At 34.4% G+C, this 27,994-nt stretch overlaps 1 protein-coding gene and 2 long non-coding RNA genes across 7 annotated transcripts in view; 2 read left to right on the forward strand and 1 right to left on the reverse strand.

Moving 5' to 3' along the window:
• Positions 1-27,994, reverse strand: part of spen (split ends) — a 204,128-nt gene that overhangs the window by 175,060 nt on the left and 1,074 nt on the right. For 4 of the 5 annotated variants that reach the window (XM_067768862.1, XM_067768868.1, XM_067768860.1 and 1 more), the window contains exons 2-3: positions 27,474-27,818; positions 24,624-24,757 (exon numbers count right to left, since the gene is read on the reverse strand). The gene's annotated coding sequence lies outside the window, so the exon portion shown is untranslated. The remainder of the gene's footprint in view (positions 1-24,623; positions 24,758-27,473; positions 27,819-27,994) is intronic. The other variant, XM_067768863.1, reaches the window with a different exon arrangement.
• On the forward strand, positions 1,347-3,275 carry LOC137241350 (uncharacterized). Its single transcript, XR_010949981.1, has 2 exons — positions 1,347-2,710; positions 2,769-3,275. It is a non-coding gene; the product is annotated as an uncharacterized lncRNA (long non-coding RNA).
• LOC137241355 (uncharacterized) lies at positions 15,866-21,449 on the forward strand. The gene is made up of 3 exons (XR_010949982.1): positions 15,866-19,623; positions 20,119-20,484; positions 20,550-21,449. It is a non-coding gene; the product is annotated as an uncharacterized lncRNA (long non-coding RNA).

The following is a 27,994-nucleotide window of genomic DNA, read 5'->3' on the forward strand; positions in this document are numbered from 1 at the left end:
GGACTAGTACCTTAGTGTGGCTGTGACCGGAACGTACCGGCAAAGGACCATCAACATCGATAACACTCCCCAAAACTTTAGGGGAGTGTCCTTATCGCTACAACAACAGGGTGGTGTTCGTTCAACAGTATTCAGTTTAGCAACCGAATAACATTCGGAGTTAATAGGAACCAGCCGACTGCAGGAAATCTTCATATGTCTCTGAAATTAAACAGGCACTATACCCTCCCATCCCGGGCACTTGAAGCGGTTAAACGATTGCACGTTAGTTGCCATGGGGGGGAATCGATGACATTGTTTTTAGGCAGCTGGGACATCCGGAAAATAAATGTCCATTAGAAACCTGCTTGCGTCCATATCTCTCGGGCACCTCGGTACTTTGACTGAACCTTCCAATCTAAAAATGTATTAATTTGCGTTTTTGTATCTTTGAATTCACTCATTAAAAATGTATCCAAATGGAAACAATTGTATTCTAATGACAACACTGTTTATAAACCCCGCCGAGGTGTTTTGCTTGGAGCTGGTTAGGGTTTTTGATATATGCACTCATATATACACATACATATGTATGCATCTAGATCTGTGCGTTCATTTAGCTCGAGTGGAAGCAACGTGTATAGTAGATAAGCACATCATCTTACACTTTGCAGCGCTGGGCACTATTAAGAGCGCACTGCTTCGCTGCTCGTGTCACCACAACCCGTCTTGCTGCGACGCCAATTGACGTACTAGAAGTACGAGTACGTACATATGCATGGTGGTACGTATGTAGTTATACAGATAAAGGTATATACATACGTACATATGTATATTTTTATCACATGAACGGAACATGCTATAACTAAACAAAAGGCTGTTCGCTTTTCACTTCTCGCCACCCATACTTTTTTTATACTCAGCTGTACTTGTACACACACTTTGATTGGTTCGTTGTACAGGTATAAAGGAATCTACATAGATATAGACTTCCATATATCAAAATCATCGGTTAAGGACCACGTCCACTTTTATATAAAAGGGTCGTGGACGAAAATAATAAGCTATATCTTAGCGAAAAAATGCTTTGTATCAATAGAATTGTAACATTAAATTGGAAAACACTAAAATTTTTGAAAATGGGTGTGGCACCGCCCCTTTTTCGTCTAAGCAATTTTCAATGTTTCGGGAGCCAAAAACAAACAACAACAGCATTTCAGGTGTACAGTTGGGTATGTAATGTTCGGTTTCACCCGAACTTAGACTTCCTTACTTGTTCTTCATTATTACTTTCATATGTATATAGCCATGAATACGTGCATGTGTGTTGTTCCACTTGCAAGTGGTTGTGTTGGTTTTATAAAATCTTTTTTGTTCTTATTTTGTAGCTAGACTTTTGTGGGCTTTTTTCTTGTTTTTTCATTGCTCTGTGTTGCTTTGTAGCTTTTCATGTTGTTGTTTTTGGCGTTAGTTAGCGCAAGTTGGGGCCGAGTACGGTCTTCGACATTCAATTGGCTTTCTCTGCCGTTTAGTCGCTATAAATGCGCGTTGGGGCGCGGTTGTTTGCGCACATTTCAATTTAGCTTTGGTGCTTCAATATATTTCAAATTTTAATTTAATGGGCTGGAAATTTGAGATCAATTCATTTTGGTGTCGTGCTCGTTTTCCTTGAGTTTAATGTTATAAACTTCCACTGAATTGTTGTTGCTTGTTTTTTTTTTTTTTTTGAAAGCAAATAAAATCTACTTTCATTTAAGCACAGTTACAACAAAACTGATTATGTAATATATTCACATCCACTGTAGTCACTACATGGTGCTTGCCCAAAGTTTTCTTAACGATTTTTCAATTTATGGAAACTAATCTTTAATTTTAAGCATTTATTTTTTATTAGATCAAAGTTTAATAAGTCGAAAGCAAAGTAGTTTATACAGATCTAGCTACATATGTATGTCTGTAATTAATGTACGCTCATATGTACATATGTATGTATATGAATATTCACTTACAAACCTACATCGTTACATTGGAATTGAAATTACCCAAACAAAACATTACGTCATCAAAAATTATTGAAATTAAAATTCTTTATGTAACTAATTTTCTGCCTTAAATTTAGTTTTTATTTCTTTTAGTGCATTGGCACATTTGAAAAAGGCTTATTTTTAAATTCAGGCAAAAATAAAACGAGGAAAGTTTGTATTTAAAAGTTGTATTGCAATTGACACCACGAACATTTTTGTAATTTTTTTTGTTTTCTTTTATGTTCTTTTGCAGTTCTAAAATTATGTAACTTCTGTAAACCAAAAAAAAAAAGGTTTTGCAAGTGATTTTGTATGCGAAGGCAGCAATGTTCTCATTTTCTTGAAATAGGTACATACATATGCATATGTGGGATTTCAAACCAATAAATATTTATACAAAGTCATCATTTAAATATAAAAATAAATACTTGGCGCAATTTACCTCCGGGGAGATTCAGGTCGAGCTCCTCTTCCAATTCCTTTAACCTTCCTATAGTCGCGCGTTGGTCTGTGAGACCAACAAAACGCTTTTCCGTACTCTTTTTTTCCAGAAATCCTAGAAATTTCAATTTTCTGTTAGCTGCCGCTTCTTTTACAAGCTTTGTTTTAGTGCTGTTTTGGTGCTTGTGCGAGGCGGCCATGTTGGTGTATTTGATAGCAATTGGTCTGTGAGACCGGCGCGAGTGTATGTGTAACTTTTTGTGCAGGTAAAAATTTTTTTTGTATGTGCTTTTCTTCATTGTTGTGTATTTTATTATTTTGCAGGTACCTTTAATTATCAAAATGAATCAAGAGCAAATCAGACTACTTTTGTAGGAAGAAATTTCGAGTTCTGAATATGAGGACGAAAATGAAAGCGAGGTTGAAGATTTTGTTGATTTTTTTGTTTTAACTGTTACTATAAGGATAATGAAAAAGTTATCTTATTGTTTATTATTGCAAAAAAAAAAGTATTTTTTAAGCTAAGAGAAATTTTTTGTTTTTTCTAAAGCAAGCAAAATTTAAGTTTTGTTTTTGCAGCAACACTAACGTTTTTGAAGATTTTTTTTTTATGAAATGTGATATGCCCTAATTTTTATTTAAAGGCTCATCAACCTGTGATTTATGTATTGCACAAGGAGTGCTTTTAAAATTCTAAGATTAATTTTCGTTTATTTGAAGATAAAAATATGTTTTTGTTTTATTTTTGTAGCTTGTAAGAAAACACAATCGATTTAGACGACTAATTTGTTAACGACTGAAAATTAATAAAATTACTGAATATTAATTTAATGAATGCTTTTATTTTTTTTATTATATCATCGAGTTTACATAAAAATCGTTTTTTTTTTTTTAATTTTGTTTCAAAATACTAGTATTTCATCTAGTTCAAACTTTCGATCTGTGAGACCGTGCCCGAGTATATGTGTTACAAAAATTGGCGGACGAGATCGACATGTTTTATGCCAACTCCGAATAGTAGCTGCAAGGCCGATGAAATGTCACTGAGAAGCTTTTCTAAGCAGAAATACACTCAAAGTGTTCGCCAAATCGCTGCCAAGATGCGACTGCTTAAAAAAACTTTTAAAATTTTTGATGTTGTTTTGCCCGGGACATGAACCCAGGACCCTCGGTGTTGTAGGCGTGATATTGGGTTTACAAAGTTGCTTATATCTCTAAAGAGAAAAGACTAAGGTCCATAATGGGAATACCAACTTGGTTCTGGCGTCACATGCTTATAAATTAGACCTAGTCAGTAACCGCAGTTGTCGAAAGTGCGGGCTGCAGGGAGAAACTGTTGAGCATGTTCAGTATTCGTATCCTGCGCGCTCGCGTGGTCAAGGTTCCAGCTACTAGGGCCAGCAGAGTTGCCAGATCTCAAGGCAGCAATTAAGCTAAGAGGGCGGTGTTATTTTATAAGATAAGTTGTGATAACCCCAAAGGTTACCTATCCTTACTATTGTAGGATGTGATTGCTTAGCCGAACTCCATAGCGCCCGACAGCTGGGTTGTTTAAGGGCTTGCAGCTTTTATTAGGCTGTATTTCAACGAAGCAAGTACGTGATTGATCAGCCGAACTCCATAGCGCCCGACTATGTAGAGCGGTTTAAGCGCTTGCAGCTATTGGATGAATTGTAGTCAGGGGGTATATTCGGCTGTAATTCAACGGAGCGGTTCCGATACCTAAGCAGTCTAACAAGTAACAATTTACTTAGCATAGTGTGCAAAACAGTAATCTGAAGTTAACGAACTGATTGGAAAATATCAGTGTCTATATATGACTCGGAAACTAGGACGGTGTCGATAAAAGATGATATGGCTGTAAGAGTGTTCGAGAGAAAAGTTGTGGACCAGCTGCGACTATTGTGAGGTTTCAACGTTTTCGTGGCCATATTGGATATGAAGTAAAAAAATTTGCTTCTCAAACTAAACTAATCTGAAGTGAGAGTACTTTTGGGCATCAAAGCCCACAGGAAAGGTTAAGAGAAGAGTTTGCAATTTCTTGGTGTGCACGGCTAACATTAAACTATTTGTCCATGGCTCTCAATATAACTAGAATCAAGTACAACGTATACATAGTCCAAAGTAGGAGGATGGATCTTCACACTCGGTATCTAAAAATCACCTTCACCACCTTTTTTTTGGAGATTCTGGCATTCAATGAATTTTTAAGTCACTTGAGATCATTTTTAGAATGTAAAGCCAACATTTCTGTTTCTGTGGGATGACAGCTCCCTGAAAAGAGTAACTTCGCCTCCCTAATTGCTGCACTGCAACGATACAGTTTCAGAGAAGACGGACTTGCGATATTCAGGATAAATTGCGCTGGCAACCGCTTGAAAGGGTTGCGCTACACAACCCTTTGGCTCAATTTGGTATTTCAGTCGCCTCTTACGAAAAGCATACCTGCCCACTGGGGGATGAATTATTTGCCGTTGTATAGTGGAGGATGGGAATGTATGTAGGTAACTGCGACGCACAGGGCCCTTAGTGAACTTGTAAAGTTAAGCTAAGCACTTGGGATCAATTCTTGGGCACAGATATTATGCCAACCAGAAAAGAAAGGTTCGATTGTTTGGCAGATTGTACTGGGGACCGGATGTTTTAAGTTCTGTTTACACCAACCGAACCTAGATATAGTAGCCCATGTTTAAAATACATATCTGCCTGATATATGGCAATTTTCCCATTTTACTGACTTGGTCACAAACTGCTATTTAGATTTCGTTAAGAAAACCGTTTAAAGGAAATGAATACTGTATAAGCAGCGTATATAAGCATGTAGAATAATTTAGGAGCAACTAGACAGTCCACATTCGGCACCGAAAAAAATGCTCAAACTCTAAGTTTTTACAATTTTTTGCATATAATAAAGTGATTGAATCACTATGGTGAGAAATTATTTCTAATATTAATACATATATTAGAACGTGAAATTATACCTTTTCAACTTAGGTTATGTTGGAATGGCAGGTCCCTGCAGTCTCACATGGTGTCATTACACCAAACTGACAACCCTAGAAACTAGAAGCATTCAGCGATAATTACTATGTGCTGCTTCAAGATCTTATATCTGTTTCACTAACAGACGAGGCTCTGGCGAGGCTTCCGCATGGAACTTGGGGTGGGAAGGGAGGGATAGCCTGAAGGTTTAATGTGGACGATTTATATGTTCCCGAGATGGTCGGGGTAGCACCTTAATGGTGCTGTGTTACCGGAGCGTACCGGATCTGTATCCGGCAAAGGACCATCACATCGATAATACTCCCCAAAGCCTTCGGGGAGCAACCTTATCGCTACAACAACAACTGACACAGGATACGAGCTATCACTGACGAAGCCTAACTAAGAAGCGTGTGACGCCAGAAAGTGAAGTGTCCTTCAGTGTTTCTACTTCTTTTGGATACGGCTACTACTTCCTCCTGAATATCCATTAGTTTGGTATCACCGGAGTATACGTGCATAGCCTCGTCCGCCATTCTATCATAGCTGTTGATCCCCACCGAAGCGCAGGTACGGGATCCAGTTGTCTGTTCGTCCAATGTTTGATGGCGCTATACAACTATGGACGTATGGTCTGAAGCTGTCCATTTGAGTATTGTTGCATTTTTTTAACCCTATGTTAACTAGGTCTTTAGGTAGGATATATAATCTTCATACAATTTAACATGCAGCCTATCCATCTTGTTAAGTCTGGACGTACTTCAATGAAATTAAGACCATCCATGATAGCCCGTTTAGAGATATTTTCGAAAGTCTCAGTAATATCATCTTTTATCTAAAAAGAAAATCAATCGCAAGGTTTTTTGGTAACAACGACCATCTGCATTCAAGATTTCTCATTGTTAATTTACTACTTAGTATAAGAGGATTGAATCACTTGAACTAAAACCGGTGCGGCGGGCCAGAGAACCTGTTCAAGTTTTGCCAAAGTTTTCCATACTAGAACATGCTTAGGCTACAGGTAACGTTTTCTATCATAGGAAATATCTAGATGTATTGATTTTTCTAGATTATTTTAAAGTCGGGAAGCACTTGAAGAGGTTTTCGTTTAAACTCAAAAACCCTACCACAAACTAGGATTAAATTTAACAATCGAAATCGGTTGAAGGGGGCATAATAGAAATGCGTAGTAGTTTTGCTGTACGAAAGCGAGAAAGACTGACATCACATCACCCACATACTCACATATGTATGTATGAAAAAGTAAATTCATAGCCGTGAGCAATGGCGAAGTGAACTTTTGATTCCTTAAATATAAATCATATATGCACATAGCCATATACATATGTGCATATATGTACATACATACATATGTAGAGATGATTCTTCATAAACTTAATTTTTTATTATATTAAATTTTAGGGTTTCGGCCAGCTGTGTGAATTTCGCCCCATTGTACCTATAAACGTTTTGTTAGATGACGCCCAAGATGTCCCACACGAGAATGAAAATCCCAGCTGAAACCTTTTGTTTCCCATGAAGTTCATCCCTTTTGAATAATTTGTGCACATGTGTATTATGTGGTACCTACATATGTAGCTGCATACATATATATGTACATATATACATAATTTTTTTGTTTTAATGAAAGCTCTCTTAATTGAATTCACCTCAAATTTCTTTATTCAAGTTAACTTAATCAGAATTCATTTTAAGGGTTTCAATTTATGAAAAGTTTTGCGTAGAAATAAAGAAAAATGGAATGGAAATTTTTAGAACGCCTTTTACCCAACCACAAGTCGCATGACCAACAATTTATCATATCTATACATACCTACATATATATGTATCTATGTATATAATATATGTACATATATTTTTACTATGAACATAGGTAGGTATGTATTGTTTAAACGAATGGGCCTCCCCCTGCCATTACTAAACAATTTCCATACTACATTCATTCACTTCCGTTTTTCGTCTTTTTGCGTATTAAAAATCTTTAATAATTTCTTTTAAAGTGGAAAACCTATTATATTTTCTATATAAATACAAATATTTTCGGTTATTTATTAGCGGTCATATGTTGTCAAATATGTATGTATGTATGTATGTATGTATACATATGTATTATGTATAGATATGCGCCTGTTTGTATCTGGGATGAATGAGTTTTAATGCAATTCAAAATTTGTCCCTGCTTTTTGTTGAATGCAACGCAATTAAAGTGAACGTGTATTCTGAGGGATTATTCTGCATACAAAATATCTACATACATATGTATGTATTTATACACATATGTATGCTTTTAGGCATATATTATATATATATTTAGGCATCTACATACATATGTATCTCTGTGTGTATATACATATATATAAGAACATATGCATGCCCGATTATATAAATGAGATATATATGTACATACATATATGTATATACTAGTGTAGGGATTTATATACATAAGTATTTTGGGTACATACATACATATTTCGATACTTCTCGATTAATCTAAGGTACCTTCACTCCCATTTCTATCACAAAACAAAGTAACAAATTTCAATATCTATTTTATCAAATAGCGTTTTCCTTTCTGGAAAAAGTGTTACGCTAAATATGTTTTGTTCTATTCTAAAAAGCAGGTAACGCCTTTACGGGGTATTTCGTTCTGCTGTGAAAATTGTTGCCTGCTCGCAACGCAAAAGCGTTACACTTTTACCCTGCATAAAATGGCGGTGTGGCAGTACAATTCTGCTAAACCAGCTGATCGTGACAATTTATTTTCGAAACTTCCACAAATTTTTAACGAAGTAAATTTAAATGAAAGAAATAACTGCTAATGAATTTTTATTATCATTGACCGCGCGTTTGTGAAAATCAGCTGATAAACGGGGTAGCCATTTATGTTCTTTGTATGCACTATAATGTTGAGAATTTTCTGGGGTAAGGAGTAACTCTATTAAGGCTTTACCATTTACTTAGGCAACAATTTATTTCAGAAACGAAAACACTATAACTTCGGAAAAAAATTTATTCTTTTAATAAAACCTATCAGAAAAGTAAATCTGACTAAATAATATACACTTGCCAGAAAAAGTATCCGTACATAGTAAGAAGGAATTTAAATGTCTGAGAAACTCAAATCCTTCGAATGTTGGACCGTTGATTTTGTTTATAAATTATTTATTATTCATCAACTAACTAAAAAATAAAATTTATTTAAATTTAATGAATTTCACAAATTCGTTATAAATATTAAAAAAGAAAGCTTCAGTGGAACTACATAGAAAAAGTATCCGTACATAACAAACGTTGCTTAAACTATTCATGTTTTTGATAAAATATTGTCGATTTAGTAACTAGTAGGGTAACCCTTGCGCCTTAGGACTTCCGCAAGACGTTTTGGCATTGAATGAACTAGCTTGCTTGTATCTTCTGTAGTTATTTTGTTCCATTCATCCAAAATAACAGTTTCAGCATTTCCTTGGAAGTTATATTGTGCTGTCGAATTCTACGCTCCAATAAATCCCACAAATGTTCAATAGGGTTAAGATCTGGGGATTGTGGAGGCGTACGCAACTGATTTTTTATATTGTAAAGTAACCATAGCTTTACATTCATTGCTGCGTGCTTCGGATCATTATCCTGCTGAAACCAAAAGTCCTCTCCTAGTTCTAGTTTTAGGCTGCTTTCCTTCAAATTAGATTTTAGAATATTTAAATAACCATACTTATCCATAGTCGACTCAATAAAAGCCAAATTTCCTACTCCTCTTGCCGACATACATCCCCAGACCATGATACCACCTCCCCCATGTTTCACCGTGGGGACGAGATTACGGTTTTCGAATGCAGTACCGATTTTTCGCCAAACAAGCTTTCTTGCTTTAATTCCAAAGATGCAAAATTTGCTCTCGTCCGAAAATAAGACACGTTCCCAAAACTCTTTTGGTTTATTTATGAACTCGTTCGCAAAGGCCATCCGCTTTTATCTGTTGACTTCCGATATGAATGGTTTACGACGCGCTACACGGGCCCTAATCCCATTCTTTTTTATGAATTTGCGAACGGTGTTTTCATGAATAATCTTACCAAAAACAGCTTTGATGTTTCCACTTATTTGGGAAGCAGTTATTCTGGGGTTACTTTTTACGGCTTTTAAAATAAATTTCCTCTCGCGATCCGTCAATTTGCTTGGGCGCCCAGAGCGTGTCTTAGATACAAGTGATCCCATTGATTTGAAAGAGTTTACCACATACTGTACAAAAGAGTGACTTCTTTCTAGAATTTGACCGATTTCGCGGAAAGATTTGCCTTCCTTTCTTAGTTTTAGGATAATGCGTCGCTCGTCAACACTGATTTCTTTAGTTTTCGGTGCCATCGCTGATTTTAAACAACAAATACGAAACCGCGTCCAGTGAAATTATTGTATACCAGTAAAATATCGGTCTTACATTAAAATAAACACGTGAAGAAGAGCGTATACGTCGTTACTCAGTGCGGGACTTCCCCTTTTTGTAGTGTACTTTTTCTGGCTCTTATAGTTGCCATACTTAAATTATTTGTTTAAAATTTCCTATTCTTTAATAGTAAGCGATAAAAATATAGCAAGACAAAAACAAAACAAATAAATGAATATCTAGTCAAAGGAATAAATGCTAAAATTAAATAATTTTGCATTTTTGTACATGCCCCTTGTTGGTCACCTGTATGTACGGATACCTTTTCTGGCAAGTGTATGTATTACCGTTACGATAATGACAAAAAAGGCATGAGTACCAAGTACTCGTGAAGTTCGATGTTTAAACATACAGATGTAAGCCTTGAAACTATTTTTTTAAGGTTACTATTTACACTCGCCCAGGGTGGAAGTTAACCCTCAACAGAGGTAACATTAAGAAAAAAAAAAATAGTTCCTGGCTTTTTGAGAAGAGCTTTCTCGGCTTCTTATTGGTAACAACCCAGCTGGTTTTAAAATCGGCTTATTATCGGTTTTTAATGGGCTGTTATTATCGAGTCATCGGATTTTTATTGATTTCTTATCGGTTTTGTCATCGATTTTATATTAAATTTACTAACTGATAACACATCGATATTATTATTATTTTTTTATTTTAAATTAATTTCATTTTATTTTATTTTTCTACTTTATTTTATTTGATGTTTTAAATTTATTTTTATTTGATTTTAACCATATTTTTTTTTCTTTGTTTGCACTTTATTACTTCATATAAATCAAACCGAATAATGTACAAAGATGATACAACGAACTAATAAGAAACTAATTTCAGCTTAAACCTGAATACTTGACGACGTGCTTTGTGTTTGTAAACAATTTTGTATCATTAATAAAACCAGTATATGTATATGTATGTATGTATGTACATGTACATATCAATATTACACACTACTTTTGCATTTACATTATTCATGTATCCCCCATAAATCAGACCTCTTACAAAGACTACGCTTACGCTTACACTTACATCTTACCATCACATTCTTTATAAAATAAATAAAAAATAAATTATTATTTTACAATCAAAAGGAGCACTGGCTGTCAGGGCTTACGGATCATTAAAATATGTATGTATGTAGATTTAATCATATATACATATATGTGCATATACTGCTACAACAACAACACTAATATATGTGTATATTAGCATCTTTTAGTAAGCAGAAACCACAATAAAATGGAAACCGTCGTGATGTGGATTAGATTTTTAAGTTGTCCGAATATGAAGTCGCCATTCCTGGAACGCAAAAAAAACATGTCAAAACTTTTTTCCACTAAGGGCGCAGATTTCATACATATATGTAGAAACCTTTCTGAGAAGTATTGAGGCAGATGAATTAGTCGTCACATTTTAATTAAACTAATGTAGTGAAGGAAAATAAGCTTACATAGGTGCTATATGTAGGTATTTGGATGTCGTATAAAGTTCGTGCGTCATTCCGAGAATGCTGATTTAGAAGGCATCAAGATCGAAATCATATCTACATATACATACATATATATTTAGGTATAAAATACTGGAAAAAATCAAAGGATAAAAGAATCATATAAATGGTCGTACAGGAAATCCAAAAAACTGATATTATGGCTAGTGCGCGGACCTTTAGAAAGAGAATGTTGGTAAACGAAAAATGAAAATAGTGGTAGAAGTTGGTAGATTTTTTTTTTTTTTTCAAGAAAACAATAGCTACAATTTATGTTTGTACAAAACAATTCATAATTTATTGTAAAACAAATAACGTACATTTCACGGAAATAACATCTTTGAAAAACCATGTAAACAAAACAAGTAAATACATACATGTAAATTTGTATATACATAGCTTATGCCTAGGTATATATTTGCTTTTTCCTGTATTTTGAGGTTGAAATACTGACGAAAATTTACCGAAACGTCTAATTACAACAACACGACCACTGTACCAAAAATACTGCCACAAAATAACAGACTTCGGCATGTTATCGTTTACTTAAAATTTTTTTATTTCCGTTCAAAATTATTCACAAAAAACTAATGAAAATAGCGCAGGAAAATATTTGCGTGCTCATTTACTACATATCCATCATAAACAAATTTATTTCTTGTTTGAATTTGTGCACAAATTTTTCAAAATAGGTTAGTTTGGTTAGTGTCACCTCTTGATTATATTTGGATGCGCTCGGCAATTCAATACGTTTACCTAATTTCAATGCGAATATATTGAAATATTGGTAGATTTTTGGGCTTTGGTGGTAGAAAATGAAAATGGGTCAAAAAGTTGGTAGATCTACCAATAAAGTGGTAAAGTCCGTGCACTGATTGTGGCTCTACGGTTTTAGTAGTCTTAGAATAACAGAATTTGATTTTGTTTTGGTCCACGGGCGTGGAAACAGTTTTTTTTGTGATTAAACATTGGATACTTTGTTCTTTTACCTTTAATTCATTTTTAGTATGCCTTGATATGTTCACTTCTCGCAGAGATATCGGTCATCAAATAGAAAAGGATCATTTTGAAAACTAAATATGGGCTTCGAGGGCTTGCTTAAACCTAGGGGTTCTTGAAAAAACGTATAATGTTATTTTTAAAGATAAATAAGACTAGCGCAGCAGCAGCAACAAACAAAAGCATAAAAAACCGAATTCAAACGTGATATTCAATCCAAGCATTTCGTTCGTGCTTGTGTGTGTGAAAGTTTTTGTGCACAAAGGCGAGCGAACCCACACAGGGTTGTTGCAGCCGTAGCTGTGCAGTTTACGCAACGCACTGCCACACAAGCAACAAACCACACATGCATATGCATTTATGGCGCCTCTGCGACAAAACTATTTATATTGTTTTATAACTACCCTGCAAAAAATCGTGCGACTAATCCCTAAAAGTTTGGTTGGGTTTGGTCAGTTTGAAATCTATGTAGCCCATTGAAATGAGTAAAATTAATTAAGAATTATTTAAGAAAAATGCGGAGCGCTATACCGAACTTAAATTACTAGGACTTAACGACTACGCCGGAGTTAGGGTTAAATTTTCGTAGAATATTTTGTATTCCTTTTTGAAAAGCGGGCAAAGAACTTATATCAAATAGATTTGGTGGTTTGGCAAACCCTTCGATTATGTTACTGCCATGAAAAATGCGACTAGTCCGTTTTGAGTCCTTATTGAACCGAAAAGGGATAATTTTCATACATATGTTCCCATATGGGTACAAAGGAGATTGGTCCTATCGATCCCTTTCGAGTATAAATGGGTACAATTAGTCTCTTCATAGGACATGCTCAAACAAAAGGGGGTAAGTCTAGTTGAGGGGTCGACTGCTAATACACTATCAAAAATATCGAGAGGTGTCAAACAACGCGTTTTGACATCAGTATTAATAACCCGAAGGCGGGAAATAAAAATTTTAACTCGTTCAAAAGATATTAACGAAAAACCGAAAAATTACTCTCGGGTCCCTCCGAAACCGGGGTTGGTATTCATAGTCTTTTTGCGCAGATCATCTTTCTGCGTTGGTGGCCTTCGGCCGCGCTTATATAAAATCACCCTGGGTGGGTTCAACACCGGTTTGGAGACCAAAACTATAATCCGCGCAAAACACTTATGTTCAAAATTTTTTTTGTGGGTATACCAACATGAAAATCACCAACTTCAGCTGCAAATATCTCCCGACAGAGATAAAATTTTTCTTTTCCGCCTTCGGATTATTGTTCTCGAGGTCAATACGCATCTTTTGACACCTCTCTCGATATTTTTAGTAGTGTTAGAAACTATGGAATGAATTCAACTATCGATAGTTAGTTACTGAATGATTTTAACTATCGAATGCATTTTTTCATCCATTCATTTGATCTGCTCTTTAGCTAGCCAGAGGCCAGTCCGATGTTTTTTGTAGTACTTTTACAATGCAAAATAATAATTTCTGGATTGTTTTGGTTACCCCCCGTGGTAACTAAAGAACAAATCTATATAAGACAAAATGTTGAATGTGGCTAAAATAGTGTAAATTCTGCTTCAAGTAAATAATGAAAATATTTAATTTAAATGCCTTTGTTACATGTTATGCAAAGCGCAATCATGATATGCAAATGGTTTTGGTTCGCAACCCACTGAGTTGTTTGGTCTTTCAGCAAGTCATGCGGTTTCTTTCTTACTTCATTGTACTTGTTTGGTAAGGAATATATTGGCTGAAGCTTTTTTTATATTCTACAATCCTTCATTTTCAAAGATGGAAAGCGGCTACAAGTCTTTTGTAATCATCTTTAAAAGAGATTCATCTATGTTATTTTTTCCTTGCTCTGAGAGCTCAGAACGTGTGCTGGTAACAAATAATTTTGTTTGAACAGTCCTTCTCAAACATCCACTATTTCAAATGTCTTCGACAGGTACTGTCAAGGAACTACTCACTGTACTTACTACAGTAGTTGAAGAAAGAGAAGTAGAACTATGTTCTCTTCAGAAATTACAGGCGCTATTTCTCCTGAAGTTACATTCCTTTGTTCTGAGGAAGACGAGTGTTTACGGAGTAGATGGTCATTTAAATTTGATGTGTTTCCAGAAAGTTTAAACTTTTTTTTGCATATATGTATGGCATTTAATTTCATTGCCATATCTCTTCAATCCAGGCCGCATTATAAATATCTCTACACAAATTAAATAGTTAAAAGCATTTCCTCAGATAACGCTTAAAACGTTTGTCGATTAGGTTGAAGTATGCTAAGCGTTAAAATTTATTTTAATACCTTTTTAATTGAGATCACTGATGTACCTATGCACAGTAAAAATTTAAGTAGAACGAACGATTCGAAGAAATAGTAATGAGCGAATCATTCATACCAAAAACTAGTAAATCGAAAAAATAGTAGTGAACGAATTTCAAATGACTATCGAATGAATGAAAATTAGTGAACTCGATAGTTTTCATTCGATAGTTCCCAACACTAATTTTTAGTAGCGTATTAGCAGTCGACCCCTCAACTAGACTTTTACTCAAAAGGGAACAGTTCAACTCATACAAAGAGTTCAAAACTGGCTTTGGTCGCATACTCCTTTGCGACTCAACCCGGATTCATCCTAGACTAATCGCATTTTTTGGAGGATATGGTCTCGTATGTACATATCTACATACATACACACAAACATACCAGTGATATATAAATAAATAGTTATTAACTATGTACATAACACGGTGTATACATAGTTCAGATATTTGTTTTTTGGGATCACCTCCCGCCCTACGCAAACTTCAATGCTTAAGAATTGTAGTACATGAATGTTTGTGCGCATGGCTATGTTTGGTTGTGTGCCGACGTCAGCGTTTGCCAATTATTCAACAAAGCAAATGCGGTATTGCAGCAAGAGCGAGAGCGAGAGCGCCTGATTCCAGACAATTTGTAGAAACGAGTTAGGACGAACGACCTAACTCAAACACGTACATACATATATATGTGTATGTATATATGTACATCCATGCAAATGAACAAAAAAGTGTATAAGCAAATAAAAATTTGCTGCTGCAACTGCATTTATGTATATGGTTGTGTTCACACACATCCTTACACTAATAAATCGAATTAAAGTAGCGCCAATTATTCGGGCTAACGTTACGAATATTTGCTACGGCGTTGGCAGTGACGCCAATATTGCCAGCAACGCTGGCAGCCATTTCATGGCGTAAATTAAGCAACGTCGAAGCAATTGAATACGTGACCAGCAAATTCATTTTAGCCGTACGTATTCACATAAAAGACATTGTTGTTGTACTATAAAATCTATAGACGATTTCATTCTTTAAAGCGTTACACTCTCTTCATTGCCGCTTGACAGAGCTGCGCATTGGAGCCTGCACCGTACAAATCAGGCGTTCTATTTGTTCAACAATCTGATGAGCGAACGAGCGCGCAGTTCAGTTCGTTTTTTGCTGTCGCTCAACTTTTGCTGCAGTGCAGTAAAATAGGCAGGCAGAAATCACCGAGTGGAAAGCGGTCTTTGGTATTGTGAAACCAGTTTTGCTGCTTTCGTCTCTGACGCTCTACCACATTACCTGTGCCATCTCGTTTACGCTACATTGTATAGCATTTGGTTGAGCATTCGTTCGTGCGTTTCTTTGTGTTACTTGTAGTGTTAGGGTAGTGAGCGCAAAGTCCGCGATAGCTCGTCGGTTGTGACGCGCAAAGCAAAATACAAACACACACCCAAACAAACATGAAGTCAGCAATTTCATTGCATTTGCCAAACGCTCACCACTTTTTTTGTATTCCCTTTATTTTCTCCTCCTTTCGTTGTACCCAACTAAGTACATACCAACTGTGTTTTATGTCGCTCTGTAGCCGTGTCGCTCGCTTTGTATCTTGCTGACAAGCGACAAGTTCTCATTGCGCGCCGTTTAATTATGGTCACACACTTGTACTCTTGCTAATGCAATATGATTTGACTTTCTATTACTGTCGCACTCATGATTCGAATATCGCTGCATCTCTTTCGATTTCGTGTACGACTACGTGTAGTTATGTGTGCGCTAACTGTACATACATATCGTTTAATGCGCATGTTTAGTACAACAGCAGCAGCCACCATAGTTGGGGAGACTACAATCATGGCCGCAAAACACCGCTACAATGAGTTACCCACTGGCTGTTTGCTCGTTGGGGATGTGTATGTGTGCGGGAGCTGCCAATCTATTGTACTTATGTATTTCATGGCTTTAGCTAGCGAACCGACCGACCTCAGATGACTGCTGCTACCTCTTCCCCAGTGCGTGATTTTCATTCCACACATGTCTACAATAAACTTCTTGCCTAAGACGGTGAGTGTAGCAAAATCTGGTGAAATTCTTGTGCTGGCCGTTTTCAACTCTTATCGTTTGCAGTCCCACACACAAGCAAAATTTAGATAATCAAAGGTTTACAATCAAATATATACATACATATGTAGCTGTGTATGTTTGTATGGATATGTCCATCTACAATATCTACATGCAAACATATGTAGCAGACCAATTTGTTGGTTGAACGTTGCTTAACTTCTGTTCATTTGCCCGCATGGCCCGGACATTGTTCTCTCTATGTAACCAAAGACTGTAAAATCGGTAGATACTAAAATTTGGTTATAACGCTGCGCCTTTTGCTTCGTTCGCGAAGCTTAATAAGCAAAAATGTGACCTAATCGGATTAATTGATCCACCTTTAGCGTTATTTTAATTGGATATTTACATAGGAGAAGTATATTTGTTGTTCTGCAATTTAACATTTTTGATGCCAAGAGAATGAAAGTCATAATAAGAAATGAAGCTGTGGATAGCTTGATACAAAGCGAATAAGTCACTGTTCACGATCATAAATTCGACGCTGTGAAATATTTTGTTGTAACTGGGAACCAGCATTTAGAGCAGAGCTCTTCAAAACTTTGACTGTGTTATTAAGAGTGTTAAAGCCCTGGCAAAGTTGACGTATCCATATCCATATAAAACAACTGATCCAACCAACCTTATGGAAATCAATGTACCTAATTGGTGCCATACCAGAACGCCCTAGCCAACCAATTGGTTTTTGGTTTCTCGCCATATCCATAACCTATAAATATAAGTTCGTATTGTTTTGGACACGTTTTGACTAAGAGAGTTTTTATTTGTGGAATCTGCTTGAAATTTTCTACGCTTTCTTTTTTATGAATATGTCACGTTTTTTAGATTATGGCACCATTAACTGATGTCAATAGATACGATTAATTAAAAATATGGTTACGACTATGGCGTTATGACCATGCCGACTTTGCCAGACTCTTTATAATTGTAGTGGTAGTGATTTAGTCGTTGATCAAAGAGCAAAGATACAAGACCAATGACGCATTGTCTGCTAACATTTGAAAAAAAATTTCCATAAATTTGCTATGATAATTAGTGATGAGCGATATTTCACTATCAGTGATTGCATCGTCGCGAATGAAAAATCGCTAATAGTGATAGCTATCGCTATCCAAATATATCAGTGATTGACAATTTTCCTTCAGCATGAAATTCTAATACTAATAGAGATTGCGGTGATGCAATCACCGATAGTGAAATGTCGTTCATCACTACTCATCTGTGTGCTTGACCTTCCGACGTAGTAAAAAAGTTTATTGGAATCAAAAAGGAATAATTTTCTAGAAAGTTGGAAAAAATATACTTTTACAAAAGTTTGCCAGCTGTTATCGAAAAATCGGGATAGTTGTCTTAAGAGCTGCACAACAAAAAAATTTCTCGTCAACAGATAGAAAGAGAAATTGTGGAAATAGCGAACGGAACAAAGCAAACGTGTGCAACAACAATTTCGACGACGAAGCAGCTGCCTTATAGAGCGAAGACATTGTGAAGTCGTCTTCACGACAACGAGGCGGACGGTGACAACGTTCATAGGATAGGGTAGAAGTCGGCTAGAAAAGTAGTGACGTGTTTGGGTAATTTATATAGAAGCAACTATTTGAAGCAGAGAAAGCAGAAAACAGTTATAAATGCTGTGACGTCTGATGAATTAGAGGTACCCATAGGGTTAGCTCAAGGCACAGTATTGGTACCTATACTATTTCTTATATATATAAATGATATAGTCAATGCTATCGAAGGTTGTGAAATTAGACTTTTTGCGGATGACGCATTAATTATGATCAGTGAAAATAATATTAATATTGCAATTGTTAAATAACTTGTATAAATGGTTGTGTGGCATAGACTGAAACTAAATATTTATAAAACTTAATATATGATAATAATAAGGAGGAATATCAATGAGGATGATTTAGCCGAGCTAAAAATAAATGATGAAATCATACAAAGAGTTAACAGTATAAAATACTTAGGAATAATATTTGATAATAAACTCAAATTTGAAGATCTTATAAATTATACAATTGAAAAAGTTGCTAATAAAATAGAAGTCATGCAGAGAACATTTCATTCAAAAATAGTACAAAATAATTTTATATAAATCAATTATAGAACCGCACTTCGTGTACTGCCCGTCCATTCTATTATAATATCGGATAAAGAAGTAGACAAGCTTCAAAATAGATGCATGATATTTATTCTTTAGAAACCTAGAGATACACGAACGGCTGACATGTTGAAGATTTTAGACTGGTTAAGTTTGAAACAAACGATTTTTTCCACTCCATGAAATTTATATTTAATATCAAACATGGAAATGAGTATTTAATAAAAATATAGCATTAGTTGAGCAAACTCACAACATAAAGACGAGGAATAAACATAATTTCAAATTGCCGTTTTTTAGAACTGAAATTGATCAACAGAATATTTTCTACAAGGCTCTAAAAAGTTACAATGATCTGCCTATGGATATAAAAAGTTGCAACCAAATAACAGTCTTTAAAACAAAATTATATGAATATTGTAAAACCTAAGCTATAAAGTAAAACACTGTAATATATTCCAATTTACGAATTAGGCTTCTGGCCGTAATAAATAAAAATCAAAAGATCTAACTCAAAAATAATCAAAGCAATCTTAAATTTGAAGTTTTACGAAGAGTGTGGAGGCCTATGGACCAAATACGCAAACCTTAACGTTTCTGGATACTAAGGAGAAAGACTTGATTGGTGCAGACACTCAGGCATCCGAATTTGACTTTCTGGATTTCACGTTACATTCTCAATCCCAAAAGAAAACCTCCCAGCTCACACAGGGTATTGGAGGGGGTGCCACTGCGCAAGTAAGTTTTATCTTATAACTATTAAAGCTATTGATTACATACAAATGGGATTATAGTCTAGAAAAGTGCTCGAGAGCTAATACTCCTCCGAAAATGTTGGGAGAGGTGGGAACCTCCAAAGTTGCTTTTATCAAAACTTATTAAGAAAACCCCAAAAAATTCTTACGGATCGCTCTGAAAACAGGCACGGGCTCCATAGTAAATATGGCAGAACATCTTTATGCATTGGGGGCCTTGGGCCGCTCCTTAGAAAAGTTACCCGGCAGTGGGTTCAGCAAATTCTCGGATATTTTCACGCAGGGCCACTTTCTGTATAAGTGTGTATATATGCAAAACCAAGTTATCGAAATTCCAACAACCACCTGACAATTCTAAACTTGTTTTATAAATTCCTTGATAAAAGTATATTTTGGACGTGTATTAGCTATCGGCTGCTGCTCTAGATTTTTATTCAAATGCGTATACCCATCTTTGAATTCATATTTCGTATGGCAGATCAAAATAAACGCGTTAGAAAATAATTTGGCAGAGTTGCAATTCGAAAAAGATGATGATGATACACCATTTTTGGCAGTTAAGGAACTACCAACACACGCATGCAAATACTGCGGCATTCACGATCCTGGAACCGTATTGATGTGCAATAATTGAAAAAAAAAAATGGTTTTGTAATGGTCGTGGAAGCACATCTGGATCCCATGTTGTTAATCGTTTGGTGAGGGCTAAACAAAGGGAAGTCACCCTACATTCTGAAGGTCCACTTGGAGAAACAGTACTAGAATGTTACTCGTGTGGCGTACGTAATGTATTTGTATTAGGATTTATTCCAGCAAAGGCTGATTCTATTGTGTTGTTATGCCGGTAAGCTGAAAATGGAGTAAATATTAAAAAGTTTATCTATTTAAACGTATACATTTAAATTTTAGTCAACCATGTGCAGCGCAAAACTCTTTGAAAGATATGAATTGAGATCAAGAATAATGGAAGCCACTTATAACTGATCGTTCGTTTTTGCCGTGGTTGGTTAAGGTGCCTACCGAGCAAGAGCAGTTGCATGCACGACAAATATCAGCAGCACAAATAAACAAATTGGAGGAATTATGGAAGGAAAATATTGATGCAACATTTCGGGATTTAGAGAAGCCAGGTATAGATACTGAACCATCACAAGTGCTATTGCGTTAAGAAGATAGTTACCAATACGAGAAAGTACCCAAAACTTGCGGAAGAGGAACGCGCCCAGGGAAACACGAGTCACTCTAGCTCAACTTCGATCTGGATACTGTAACAGGTTAAACTCTTACATATCCAGAATCGTACAAAATGTATGCCCCTCTTGCAATGTGTCCCCACATGCCACCGACCATCTTTTTAATTGTAATGTGGAACCAACGCCTCTAACACCCCTCTCATTATGGTCAACCCCTGTTGAAACACCTAGTTTTCTTGTACTCCCGTTAGAGGATATTGATGACAATTTGTGATCGGTCGCACCTATTGGATGGGGCGAAGCACTGCTACAACAACAACAACAACAGACAGTTTTTGGTCAACTTGTGCGCCTAGAAGCAGAACACGATAAAAAATTAAAATAATCGCAAACACAGGAGGGTATAGAAGTAAGATGGGATGTTATCTTAAACAAAAAAACAATAGCATATTTTACGCCCAATATTTGAATTCCTAAGTTAGCAGTTTTATAAAATTTGTGTTTTTGATGGAAAAATTAAATAATTATAGAAATATATATCACACGTTTTATTGTAAACAGATGTAAACCAAAATTTAAGTTTTTTGCAATAAAAGATACATATTTTTTCTTATTTTGCAATCTTGGCTCATATCTTCTGTATATATTCGCTTGTTAAAAATAAATTAAAGCGATCGCTATAGCTGTAAAAAATAGCCGCGATTCAAAAATCGCCATCACTATTTTCACTGATAGTTCAAAATCGCTATACCGCCCATTATCACTAATGACAATACGATTTTATTTTTGCTGTTCCGACTCTGAAAGTACACCTATCGGCCACGGTTGCCACTTTGGTCCATTTGGACCAAAAATGGTCCTTTCCAACCCCATTTGGGCTGCTGGTCCCTTTTTTCCAATTATGGCCCTTTTCGGGCTGCAATCAAGATTGTTTGTTTTCACTGAGGAAACAATTTTCAACACTGCCCACAAAATTTTCTACACCTTCATTAACCCTTATATAAGTTGCCTCAATTGATTTCTTACAAAAAACATTGCTGTCATCAAAATGTAGCAGAACAATGGCACTTCACCTAGCAGATAGTTTAGAAAAATGAAGCAAACCAATTTTCGTTGTATATGAAACCAGCGATCAATCAGAAAATCTTGTTTTGATGGCTAGATATTTAGATCGGTTATCAAACACTTTTCGTGATAGATTTTTGTCACTGCTTGAACTTAAAAGAAGTTGTTGCAAACGCACGTGCAGAAATTTGACAGAGTTGTCCACTGATGAAGACGTTCTTGTATTGAAAACTAAATAAAGAATGAAAAGTCTAAAGTTTTTTTATATTAAGTGTACTGTTTTATGTTCAATCGATATAGGTAATGAGAGTTTGTGAAACAAGATATCGACATGCCAAACAAAAAGTGACCCCTAAAAAATTTGTACAAAGAAATCCTATGTAAAAATTTTTAAAGTGTCACTCTTCGTTTGGGATATCGATTTTTTAAATTTTTCTCACACAGCACAAAAAAAATTGATGAGTTTTAGGAACTCCAAGGCTATTGTGTTCTTCACAATGCGATGCGGCTATAATTTCTATTTTTGTTACTAGCATTTCTGCTATACAACTGTCAAATTCAATATCAGTTACAGAATTAAATGTTTCTATATATTTACGACCAGCACTAAAGAGTTCCTTCAGAAAAAGTTAGTCTGCTGATATTATACCATCAATATGAAGCATATTTTGAGCAATTTTAGGTACAATGATTATATCAAAATATGGGATATTAAAAAAAGGTCAGTGTACATAATTTAGAATACTAAGTATCTTAAGCCAAGGAATATTTTTATTGGAAGTAAGGCAGGAATATTTTTCGAAAGCGATAACTTAACAAATACTCAACGTCCATCTGATATAAACGCTTTGTACCTAATTACTCCCGTTGAGGAGCAGAACACCAGAAACTTTAACAATAATATTGTTAATAAACTTGGCCACGGTTGTCGTCAAGCTTTACTTTATTGTGGTTGTGGTCTGTAGACGCCGTGTTGAATGTAATCAGCTCTTTTGTCGACAGAGCGTTTTTTTCTTAACAAAATATCCTTGCGAGTTTTTTCTCATCTCGCATTCCTCTTATTATAAATAAAAAATCCTTTAACATTTTTCACTTCTTCCTTTCCTCTTACTCTGAACAATGTACGAAAAAGGGAAAACCGGTTAGGGGAAAAAAGTTTATGAATGCGAATGAAATTGAAGAGATTGCAGCCATTTCAAAGGATTTTTTTACTTGCTAAATAAACGGAATTGATGCAAATGGTTTCTTTAACAAAAAAAAAAAAAACAATTTGTACAAATTTCTGCTTAAATACATTAATATTCTAGCATAATACTGTTTATTTTAAGTCGAAAAGTATATAAAAAAAGCTATAGATTGAGCTCTTGTTAAATTTGAAAACCATTCAGAAATTGCGTGGAGACTCTTTTAGAGAGGACAAAGAAGGATTAAATCAAGGGTCACAACACAGAAAAATTCTTTGCTGAACGCAAGAAGCCAACTGCGGCGAATTGGTATTATCGAGGAGCCTTCTTACGATGATCGCCTGTTGATGTTACTGTGGCCTCAATTCATTAACGTGAGGCCCTCGCCTTTAATTTTCATATAAATCATTTTCAATAAATCATATTTCACTCATAAGAGGGAGTCGATTTCGAGTCTTCTTTTGATCGCAAAAGCTTTAAAACACACTTAAAAATTATTCCCACAAGACTTATAAATGATGGTAAATATGACTCGAAAAATACTAAATACTGATTAGAAATATGGATTAAAAGAGGCTCACCAAGTGTAGTCGCGCGTAGGGTACCATTTTCGCCCGACGAGGGAGTCTTTTCTGATCAGAAAATGAGCGCATATATGCTTATTTTGATCATGCTGGAGACTCGAAAAAGACTCTAATATGATTAATAATTTCAAAAAATGCTGGGTGGGTACCTGTATCAAACCATGCCACTATTTAAACTTGAGTACGTATGAGTTTTTTTAGTTGGATTTTTATAGTATTGCTTTTATTAGCCATGTTACTATGCTCTAAATTGCGCCTATAAATATTCCACACAATTAGGATTAAAAAAGCATATAGAATTAGTATGTACCTAAATGGTGAATAAACGAATACCAACAAAAAGGCAATACATAAAGACCAATTGCAAAGCGAGCATGGGGCATTCATATGGTTGAGTGGGTTAAGGCATCTTCCTTTACACTAGTATAAAGTATGAATGAATGATGAAGAAGTGAAATTCAGAAACATGTCCTAGTAACCATGGCCATTTGTAAAATTTGCAATTTTTATCTAACATCAATAACAAAAGCAATTGTATAAAGCAATGTGAGCATGTCTCGCTAATTAAATACAGATGGTTATGGATATGGCGAAAAACCAAAAACCAATTGGTTGGTATGGTATGGTTATGGCTGGGGCGTTATGGTATGTCACCATTGACCAATTACATTGATTTCCATAAGGCAGGTTGGATCAGCTGTTTTATACAGATATGGATATGTCTATATGTTTCGAATTTGAATCGAAAAAGTAAAAAAAATGAAATTTCGCAGGCTCGAAAATTATTTTTTTGGGTATGGGTAGGGGAACTTTTTTTCCTGAGCCCAAATGCTATTGAAAAATCGTTGGCGCGATAGCGGGTTACTTTCGCTCATATAAATCGACCCACCCTAATGTACATATTCAATTTTTCAATACTTCTTATCTAAATTTGTAAATAATGTTCAAAAGACTTACTTTTTATTGCATTTTTCGGTTTCGGATTAATGTCGGTTTTCAAATTTATCTTGTATTTTATCATTTTTCAAATTTATTTAGTAGCCACATGATTTTTTTTTAAATATTGAGTGAATTATAGTGGCATTTAACAGCTGAAAATAGAAAAGAAAAGAACAATCATTTAACACATTTGAAATAAATGAAAGATATTGGAATAAATAGTTTTACAGCTACATAAAAACTTAAAAATTTATATATATATTTAACTAGTGTATGTACATATGTAAAATGACATTCCATAATCAACTCACTAGTCTTCATATTTTGTCCCTAATTTTTGTTATTTTTTTATGTCTTTTTTTTTTTTTTTTGTTTCAACATATTTAAACAAAAATTATAACTATTAAAATTTTTAGCCAAAAACTCGATAAATCTGAAGAAAACCCTTTTTCGTATAAAATCATCTGAAATTAAAAAAAAGGTTTGTTTTGCAAAAGTTGACTATTCGAGCATAGAATACAATAAAAAATAAAAAAAATTAAGTATGTTAACACACTATGGACACATTCAGTCTATGTAAGGTTTTTGTTGACCGGCCAGCTCAATCTATGTTATAGCCACATATTCTGTCAGATTCTCTCACACTTATTAGTTTTGGAGATATGAATTTTTTAATCGAATCACAATCGCTACTTACGAACAAATCACACTCGATCTGCCAAAGCTTTGACACAGCGAGGGTGTAGCTTTACGGCAGACAGCGACAGTAGAACATTTTTGGAGGTCCACACCAAGTGATTTAAACAGCAAATTATATAAGCTCTACGTTATTATTAAGTATTAGATGTACCCATCCGTGAAAAAAGTCGAAATTTGTTATTCTAAACTTTGAAAGCCGTTCCTTTATTTCATATTGGTTAAATAATGTGTGAAACAATTCAGGTTTGACTTTTTTCAAGTTGTTAAGGAATTATTGAACAACGCAATATGTCCAACCCGTGATAAGTACGTAGAAATACTTGTTAGAAGAGAGTAGGGATATGAAATATACTTTTCAGTCCCAACAGAGATATGAGCTCATTATGTTCAGTAGAAATTTTTATCAAAATACGCCATCTATGAAGTAAGTTCTTTCATGGCCTTTGAATATGAGTCAATGCGTTTGAAAGTAAAAATTCTTAGAACTTTCTTTAACTGAAATTTATTTTGCCCATTAACTGATTCCATGCCGTGAACCATATTTTTAACCTTTGGAATACATTATTTATTGTTAACAAATTCATTAAATCCTTTTAATTCGATCACGTCCCACCCGTGACACTTTAAAGTATATAGCAATAAAATGATTAGAGACAAATTTATTATTTTTACGCAAATTGTTTTTTTTCAAATGTTTATCTATAAGTATTTAGCAAAACCAGGTGCTTTCATATATTCGAAGACTTTTTTAAATAAATAACTTCACTAATGGATTGCATCTCTTTTATAAGAGTATTATAATTTGTATATATAGTTGGATAACATGATTATTTTTACAAAACAATAATGATTGAATGTTAAGTGTCTCAACCTATCTATTAGATCCAGAAATCCCCAGCTGATTTTATCAGAATGCTTCAACAAAGATGAAATATTGCGTACAACTTACCCGCCCATGACGATGGAACATCACTTTTAATGAATTTAAATCTACTATTTTTGAAACCACACACATTAACTTGACTGACACTGCACTATTATTTAATAAAAGGTATTTCCAACTGAATTATCTTTCTTTATTATGACTCATTATAAATCACCCAAGGTAGTTTTAGAAAAAGTTTCTTTGAATAATCTTATATTTATAACTCAAAGATTTTATAAATAACCCAAAACAAAAAATGTTTTCCAAAATGATAAATTTTGTTAGTTTTAAGTGATAGATCACAGAGTTTTAGCTTAATAACATGCAAAATTTTAAGCCTCTAAGAATAACCGTTGATTTTTAATATTTTTATTATCATCAAAAACATCTATCTACCAGGTAAAAATTTCAAAACAACAAATTTTGTATCAAAGGCTACTTATTTTTAGTGACTTGAGGGTAGCATTTTAATAAATAAAAATTGAATAACCAACTAAAAAACAAAAATTGTGAAAAATTTTTTTCATACCTAAAAAGCATTATTCTGCAGCCTTCGTGTATAATAAAAATAAAAAATAAATTTAGAAAAAAGTACTGCTGAATACATATTTCGCACAAAAATTAAAACTAAATAATAAAAAAAAAATATTTATTAGTACTTGGAAAGTAAAAGATGAAAGTTTAAGAAAACAATTTAAAAACATCTTTCTTGAATATTTATATAACTATAAAAAATATATATATATATATTAGGGAGGGTCGATTTGTATGGACGAAAGTTAACCGCTATCGCGCCAACGATTTTTCAATAGGATTTGGGCTCAGGAAAAAAGATCCACTCCGCATACCCAAAAAAATTATTTTCGAGCCTGCGAAATTTAATTTTTTTGACGTTTTTTCGACTTTGAATTTTAAGGTTTTATTCATGACTTACTAAAAAATTGTCATATGTATATTTTTTTTTTCAAAAAAACTGTTATCGCCAACGTTTTTAGGGGCGGACATGAAAATTTTACAACAATCAAATAAAATTTTTTTAGTAGGTCATGAAAAAAACCTTTAAAAGTCAAAGAAATGAAATTTCTCAGCCTCGAAAATTATTTTTTTGTGTATGCGTAGTGGAACTTTTTTTTCCTGAGCCCAAATCCTATCGAAAAATCGATGGCGCGATATCCGATAATAAATCGACCCAGTCTTATATATATATGTATATAACATTTGTTTGTTATTTAAAGTTTACTTACTGTTTACACAGTTTTTTGTAATTGCTTAGTGGACTGTTTCGGAAATGATGACAATTTCGAAACCTCCATATCGCAGTCAAATTTGATTTTGTTGTTTTAGCTTATGCTTAAAATGTGGTAATATTTCACAGTATGTAGTTATGTGTGTGCATATGATTAACTTTTTATTGTTGTTGTTTTTATTTAACATAAGTTTATAGAATTGTTAATTCTTATAATTTCTGCACATTTTTCATTGAGTAATTTTATAACATTTTTTTTTTTGTTTAATTACTATTGCTTTGGGATTTTTTAAACTGATTTTGCATAAAATTTTTAAAACTTCTTAAATTTTTTCTACAAACACTAAATAGAAAAATTATATTATAACATTTACATATTTATAACTTGAATTTTTCTTTTTCAATAATATACCAAAATACACTTTTGCAAAAACCATCACATATTTTCTTTTTTTTTTCAATGAGAAAATATGCATAAAATATGTATAAAAATATTTATTTTTAACGTTCAAAAGGCGA

Source organism: Eurosta solidaginis, chromosome 2 (genome assembly GCF_040869045.1).
Source record: "Eurosta solidaginis isolate ZX-2024a chromosome 2, ASM4086904v1, whole genome shotgun sequence".
NCBI classification, from domain to species: domain Eukaryota; kingdom Metazoa; phylum Arthropoda; class Insecta; order Diptera; family Tephritidae; genus Eurosta; species Eurosta solidaginis.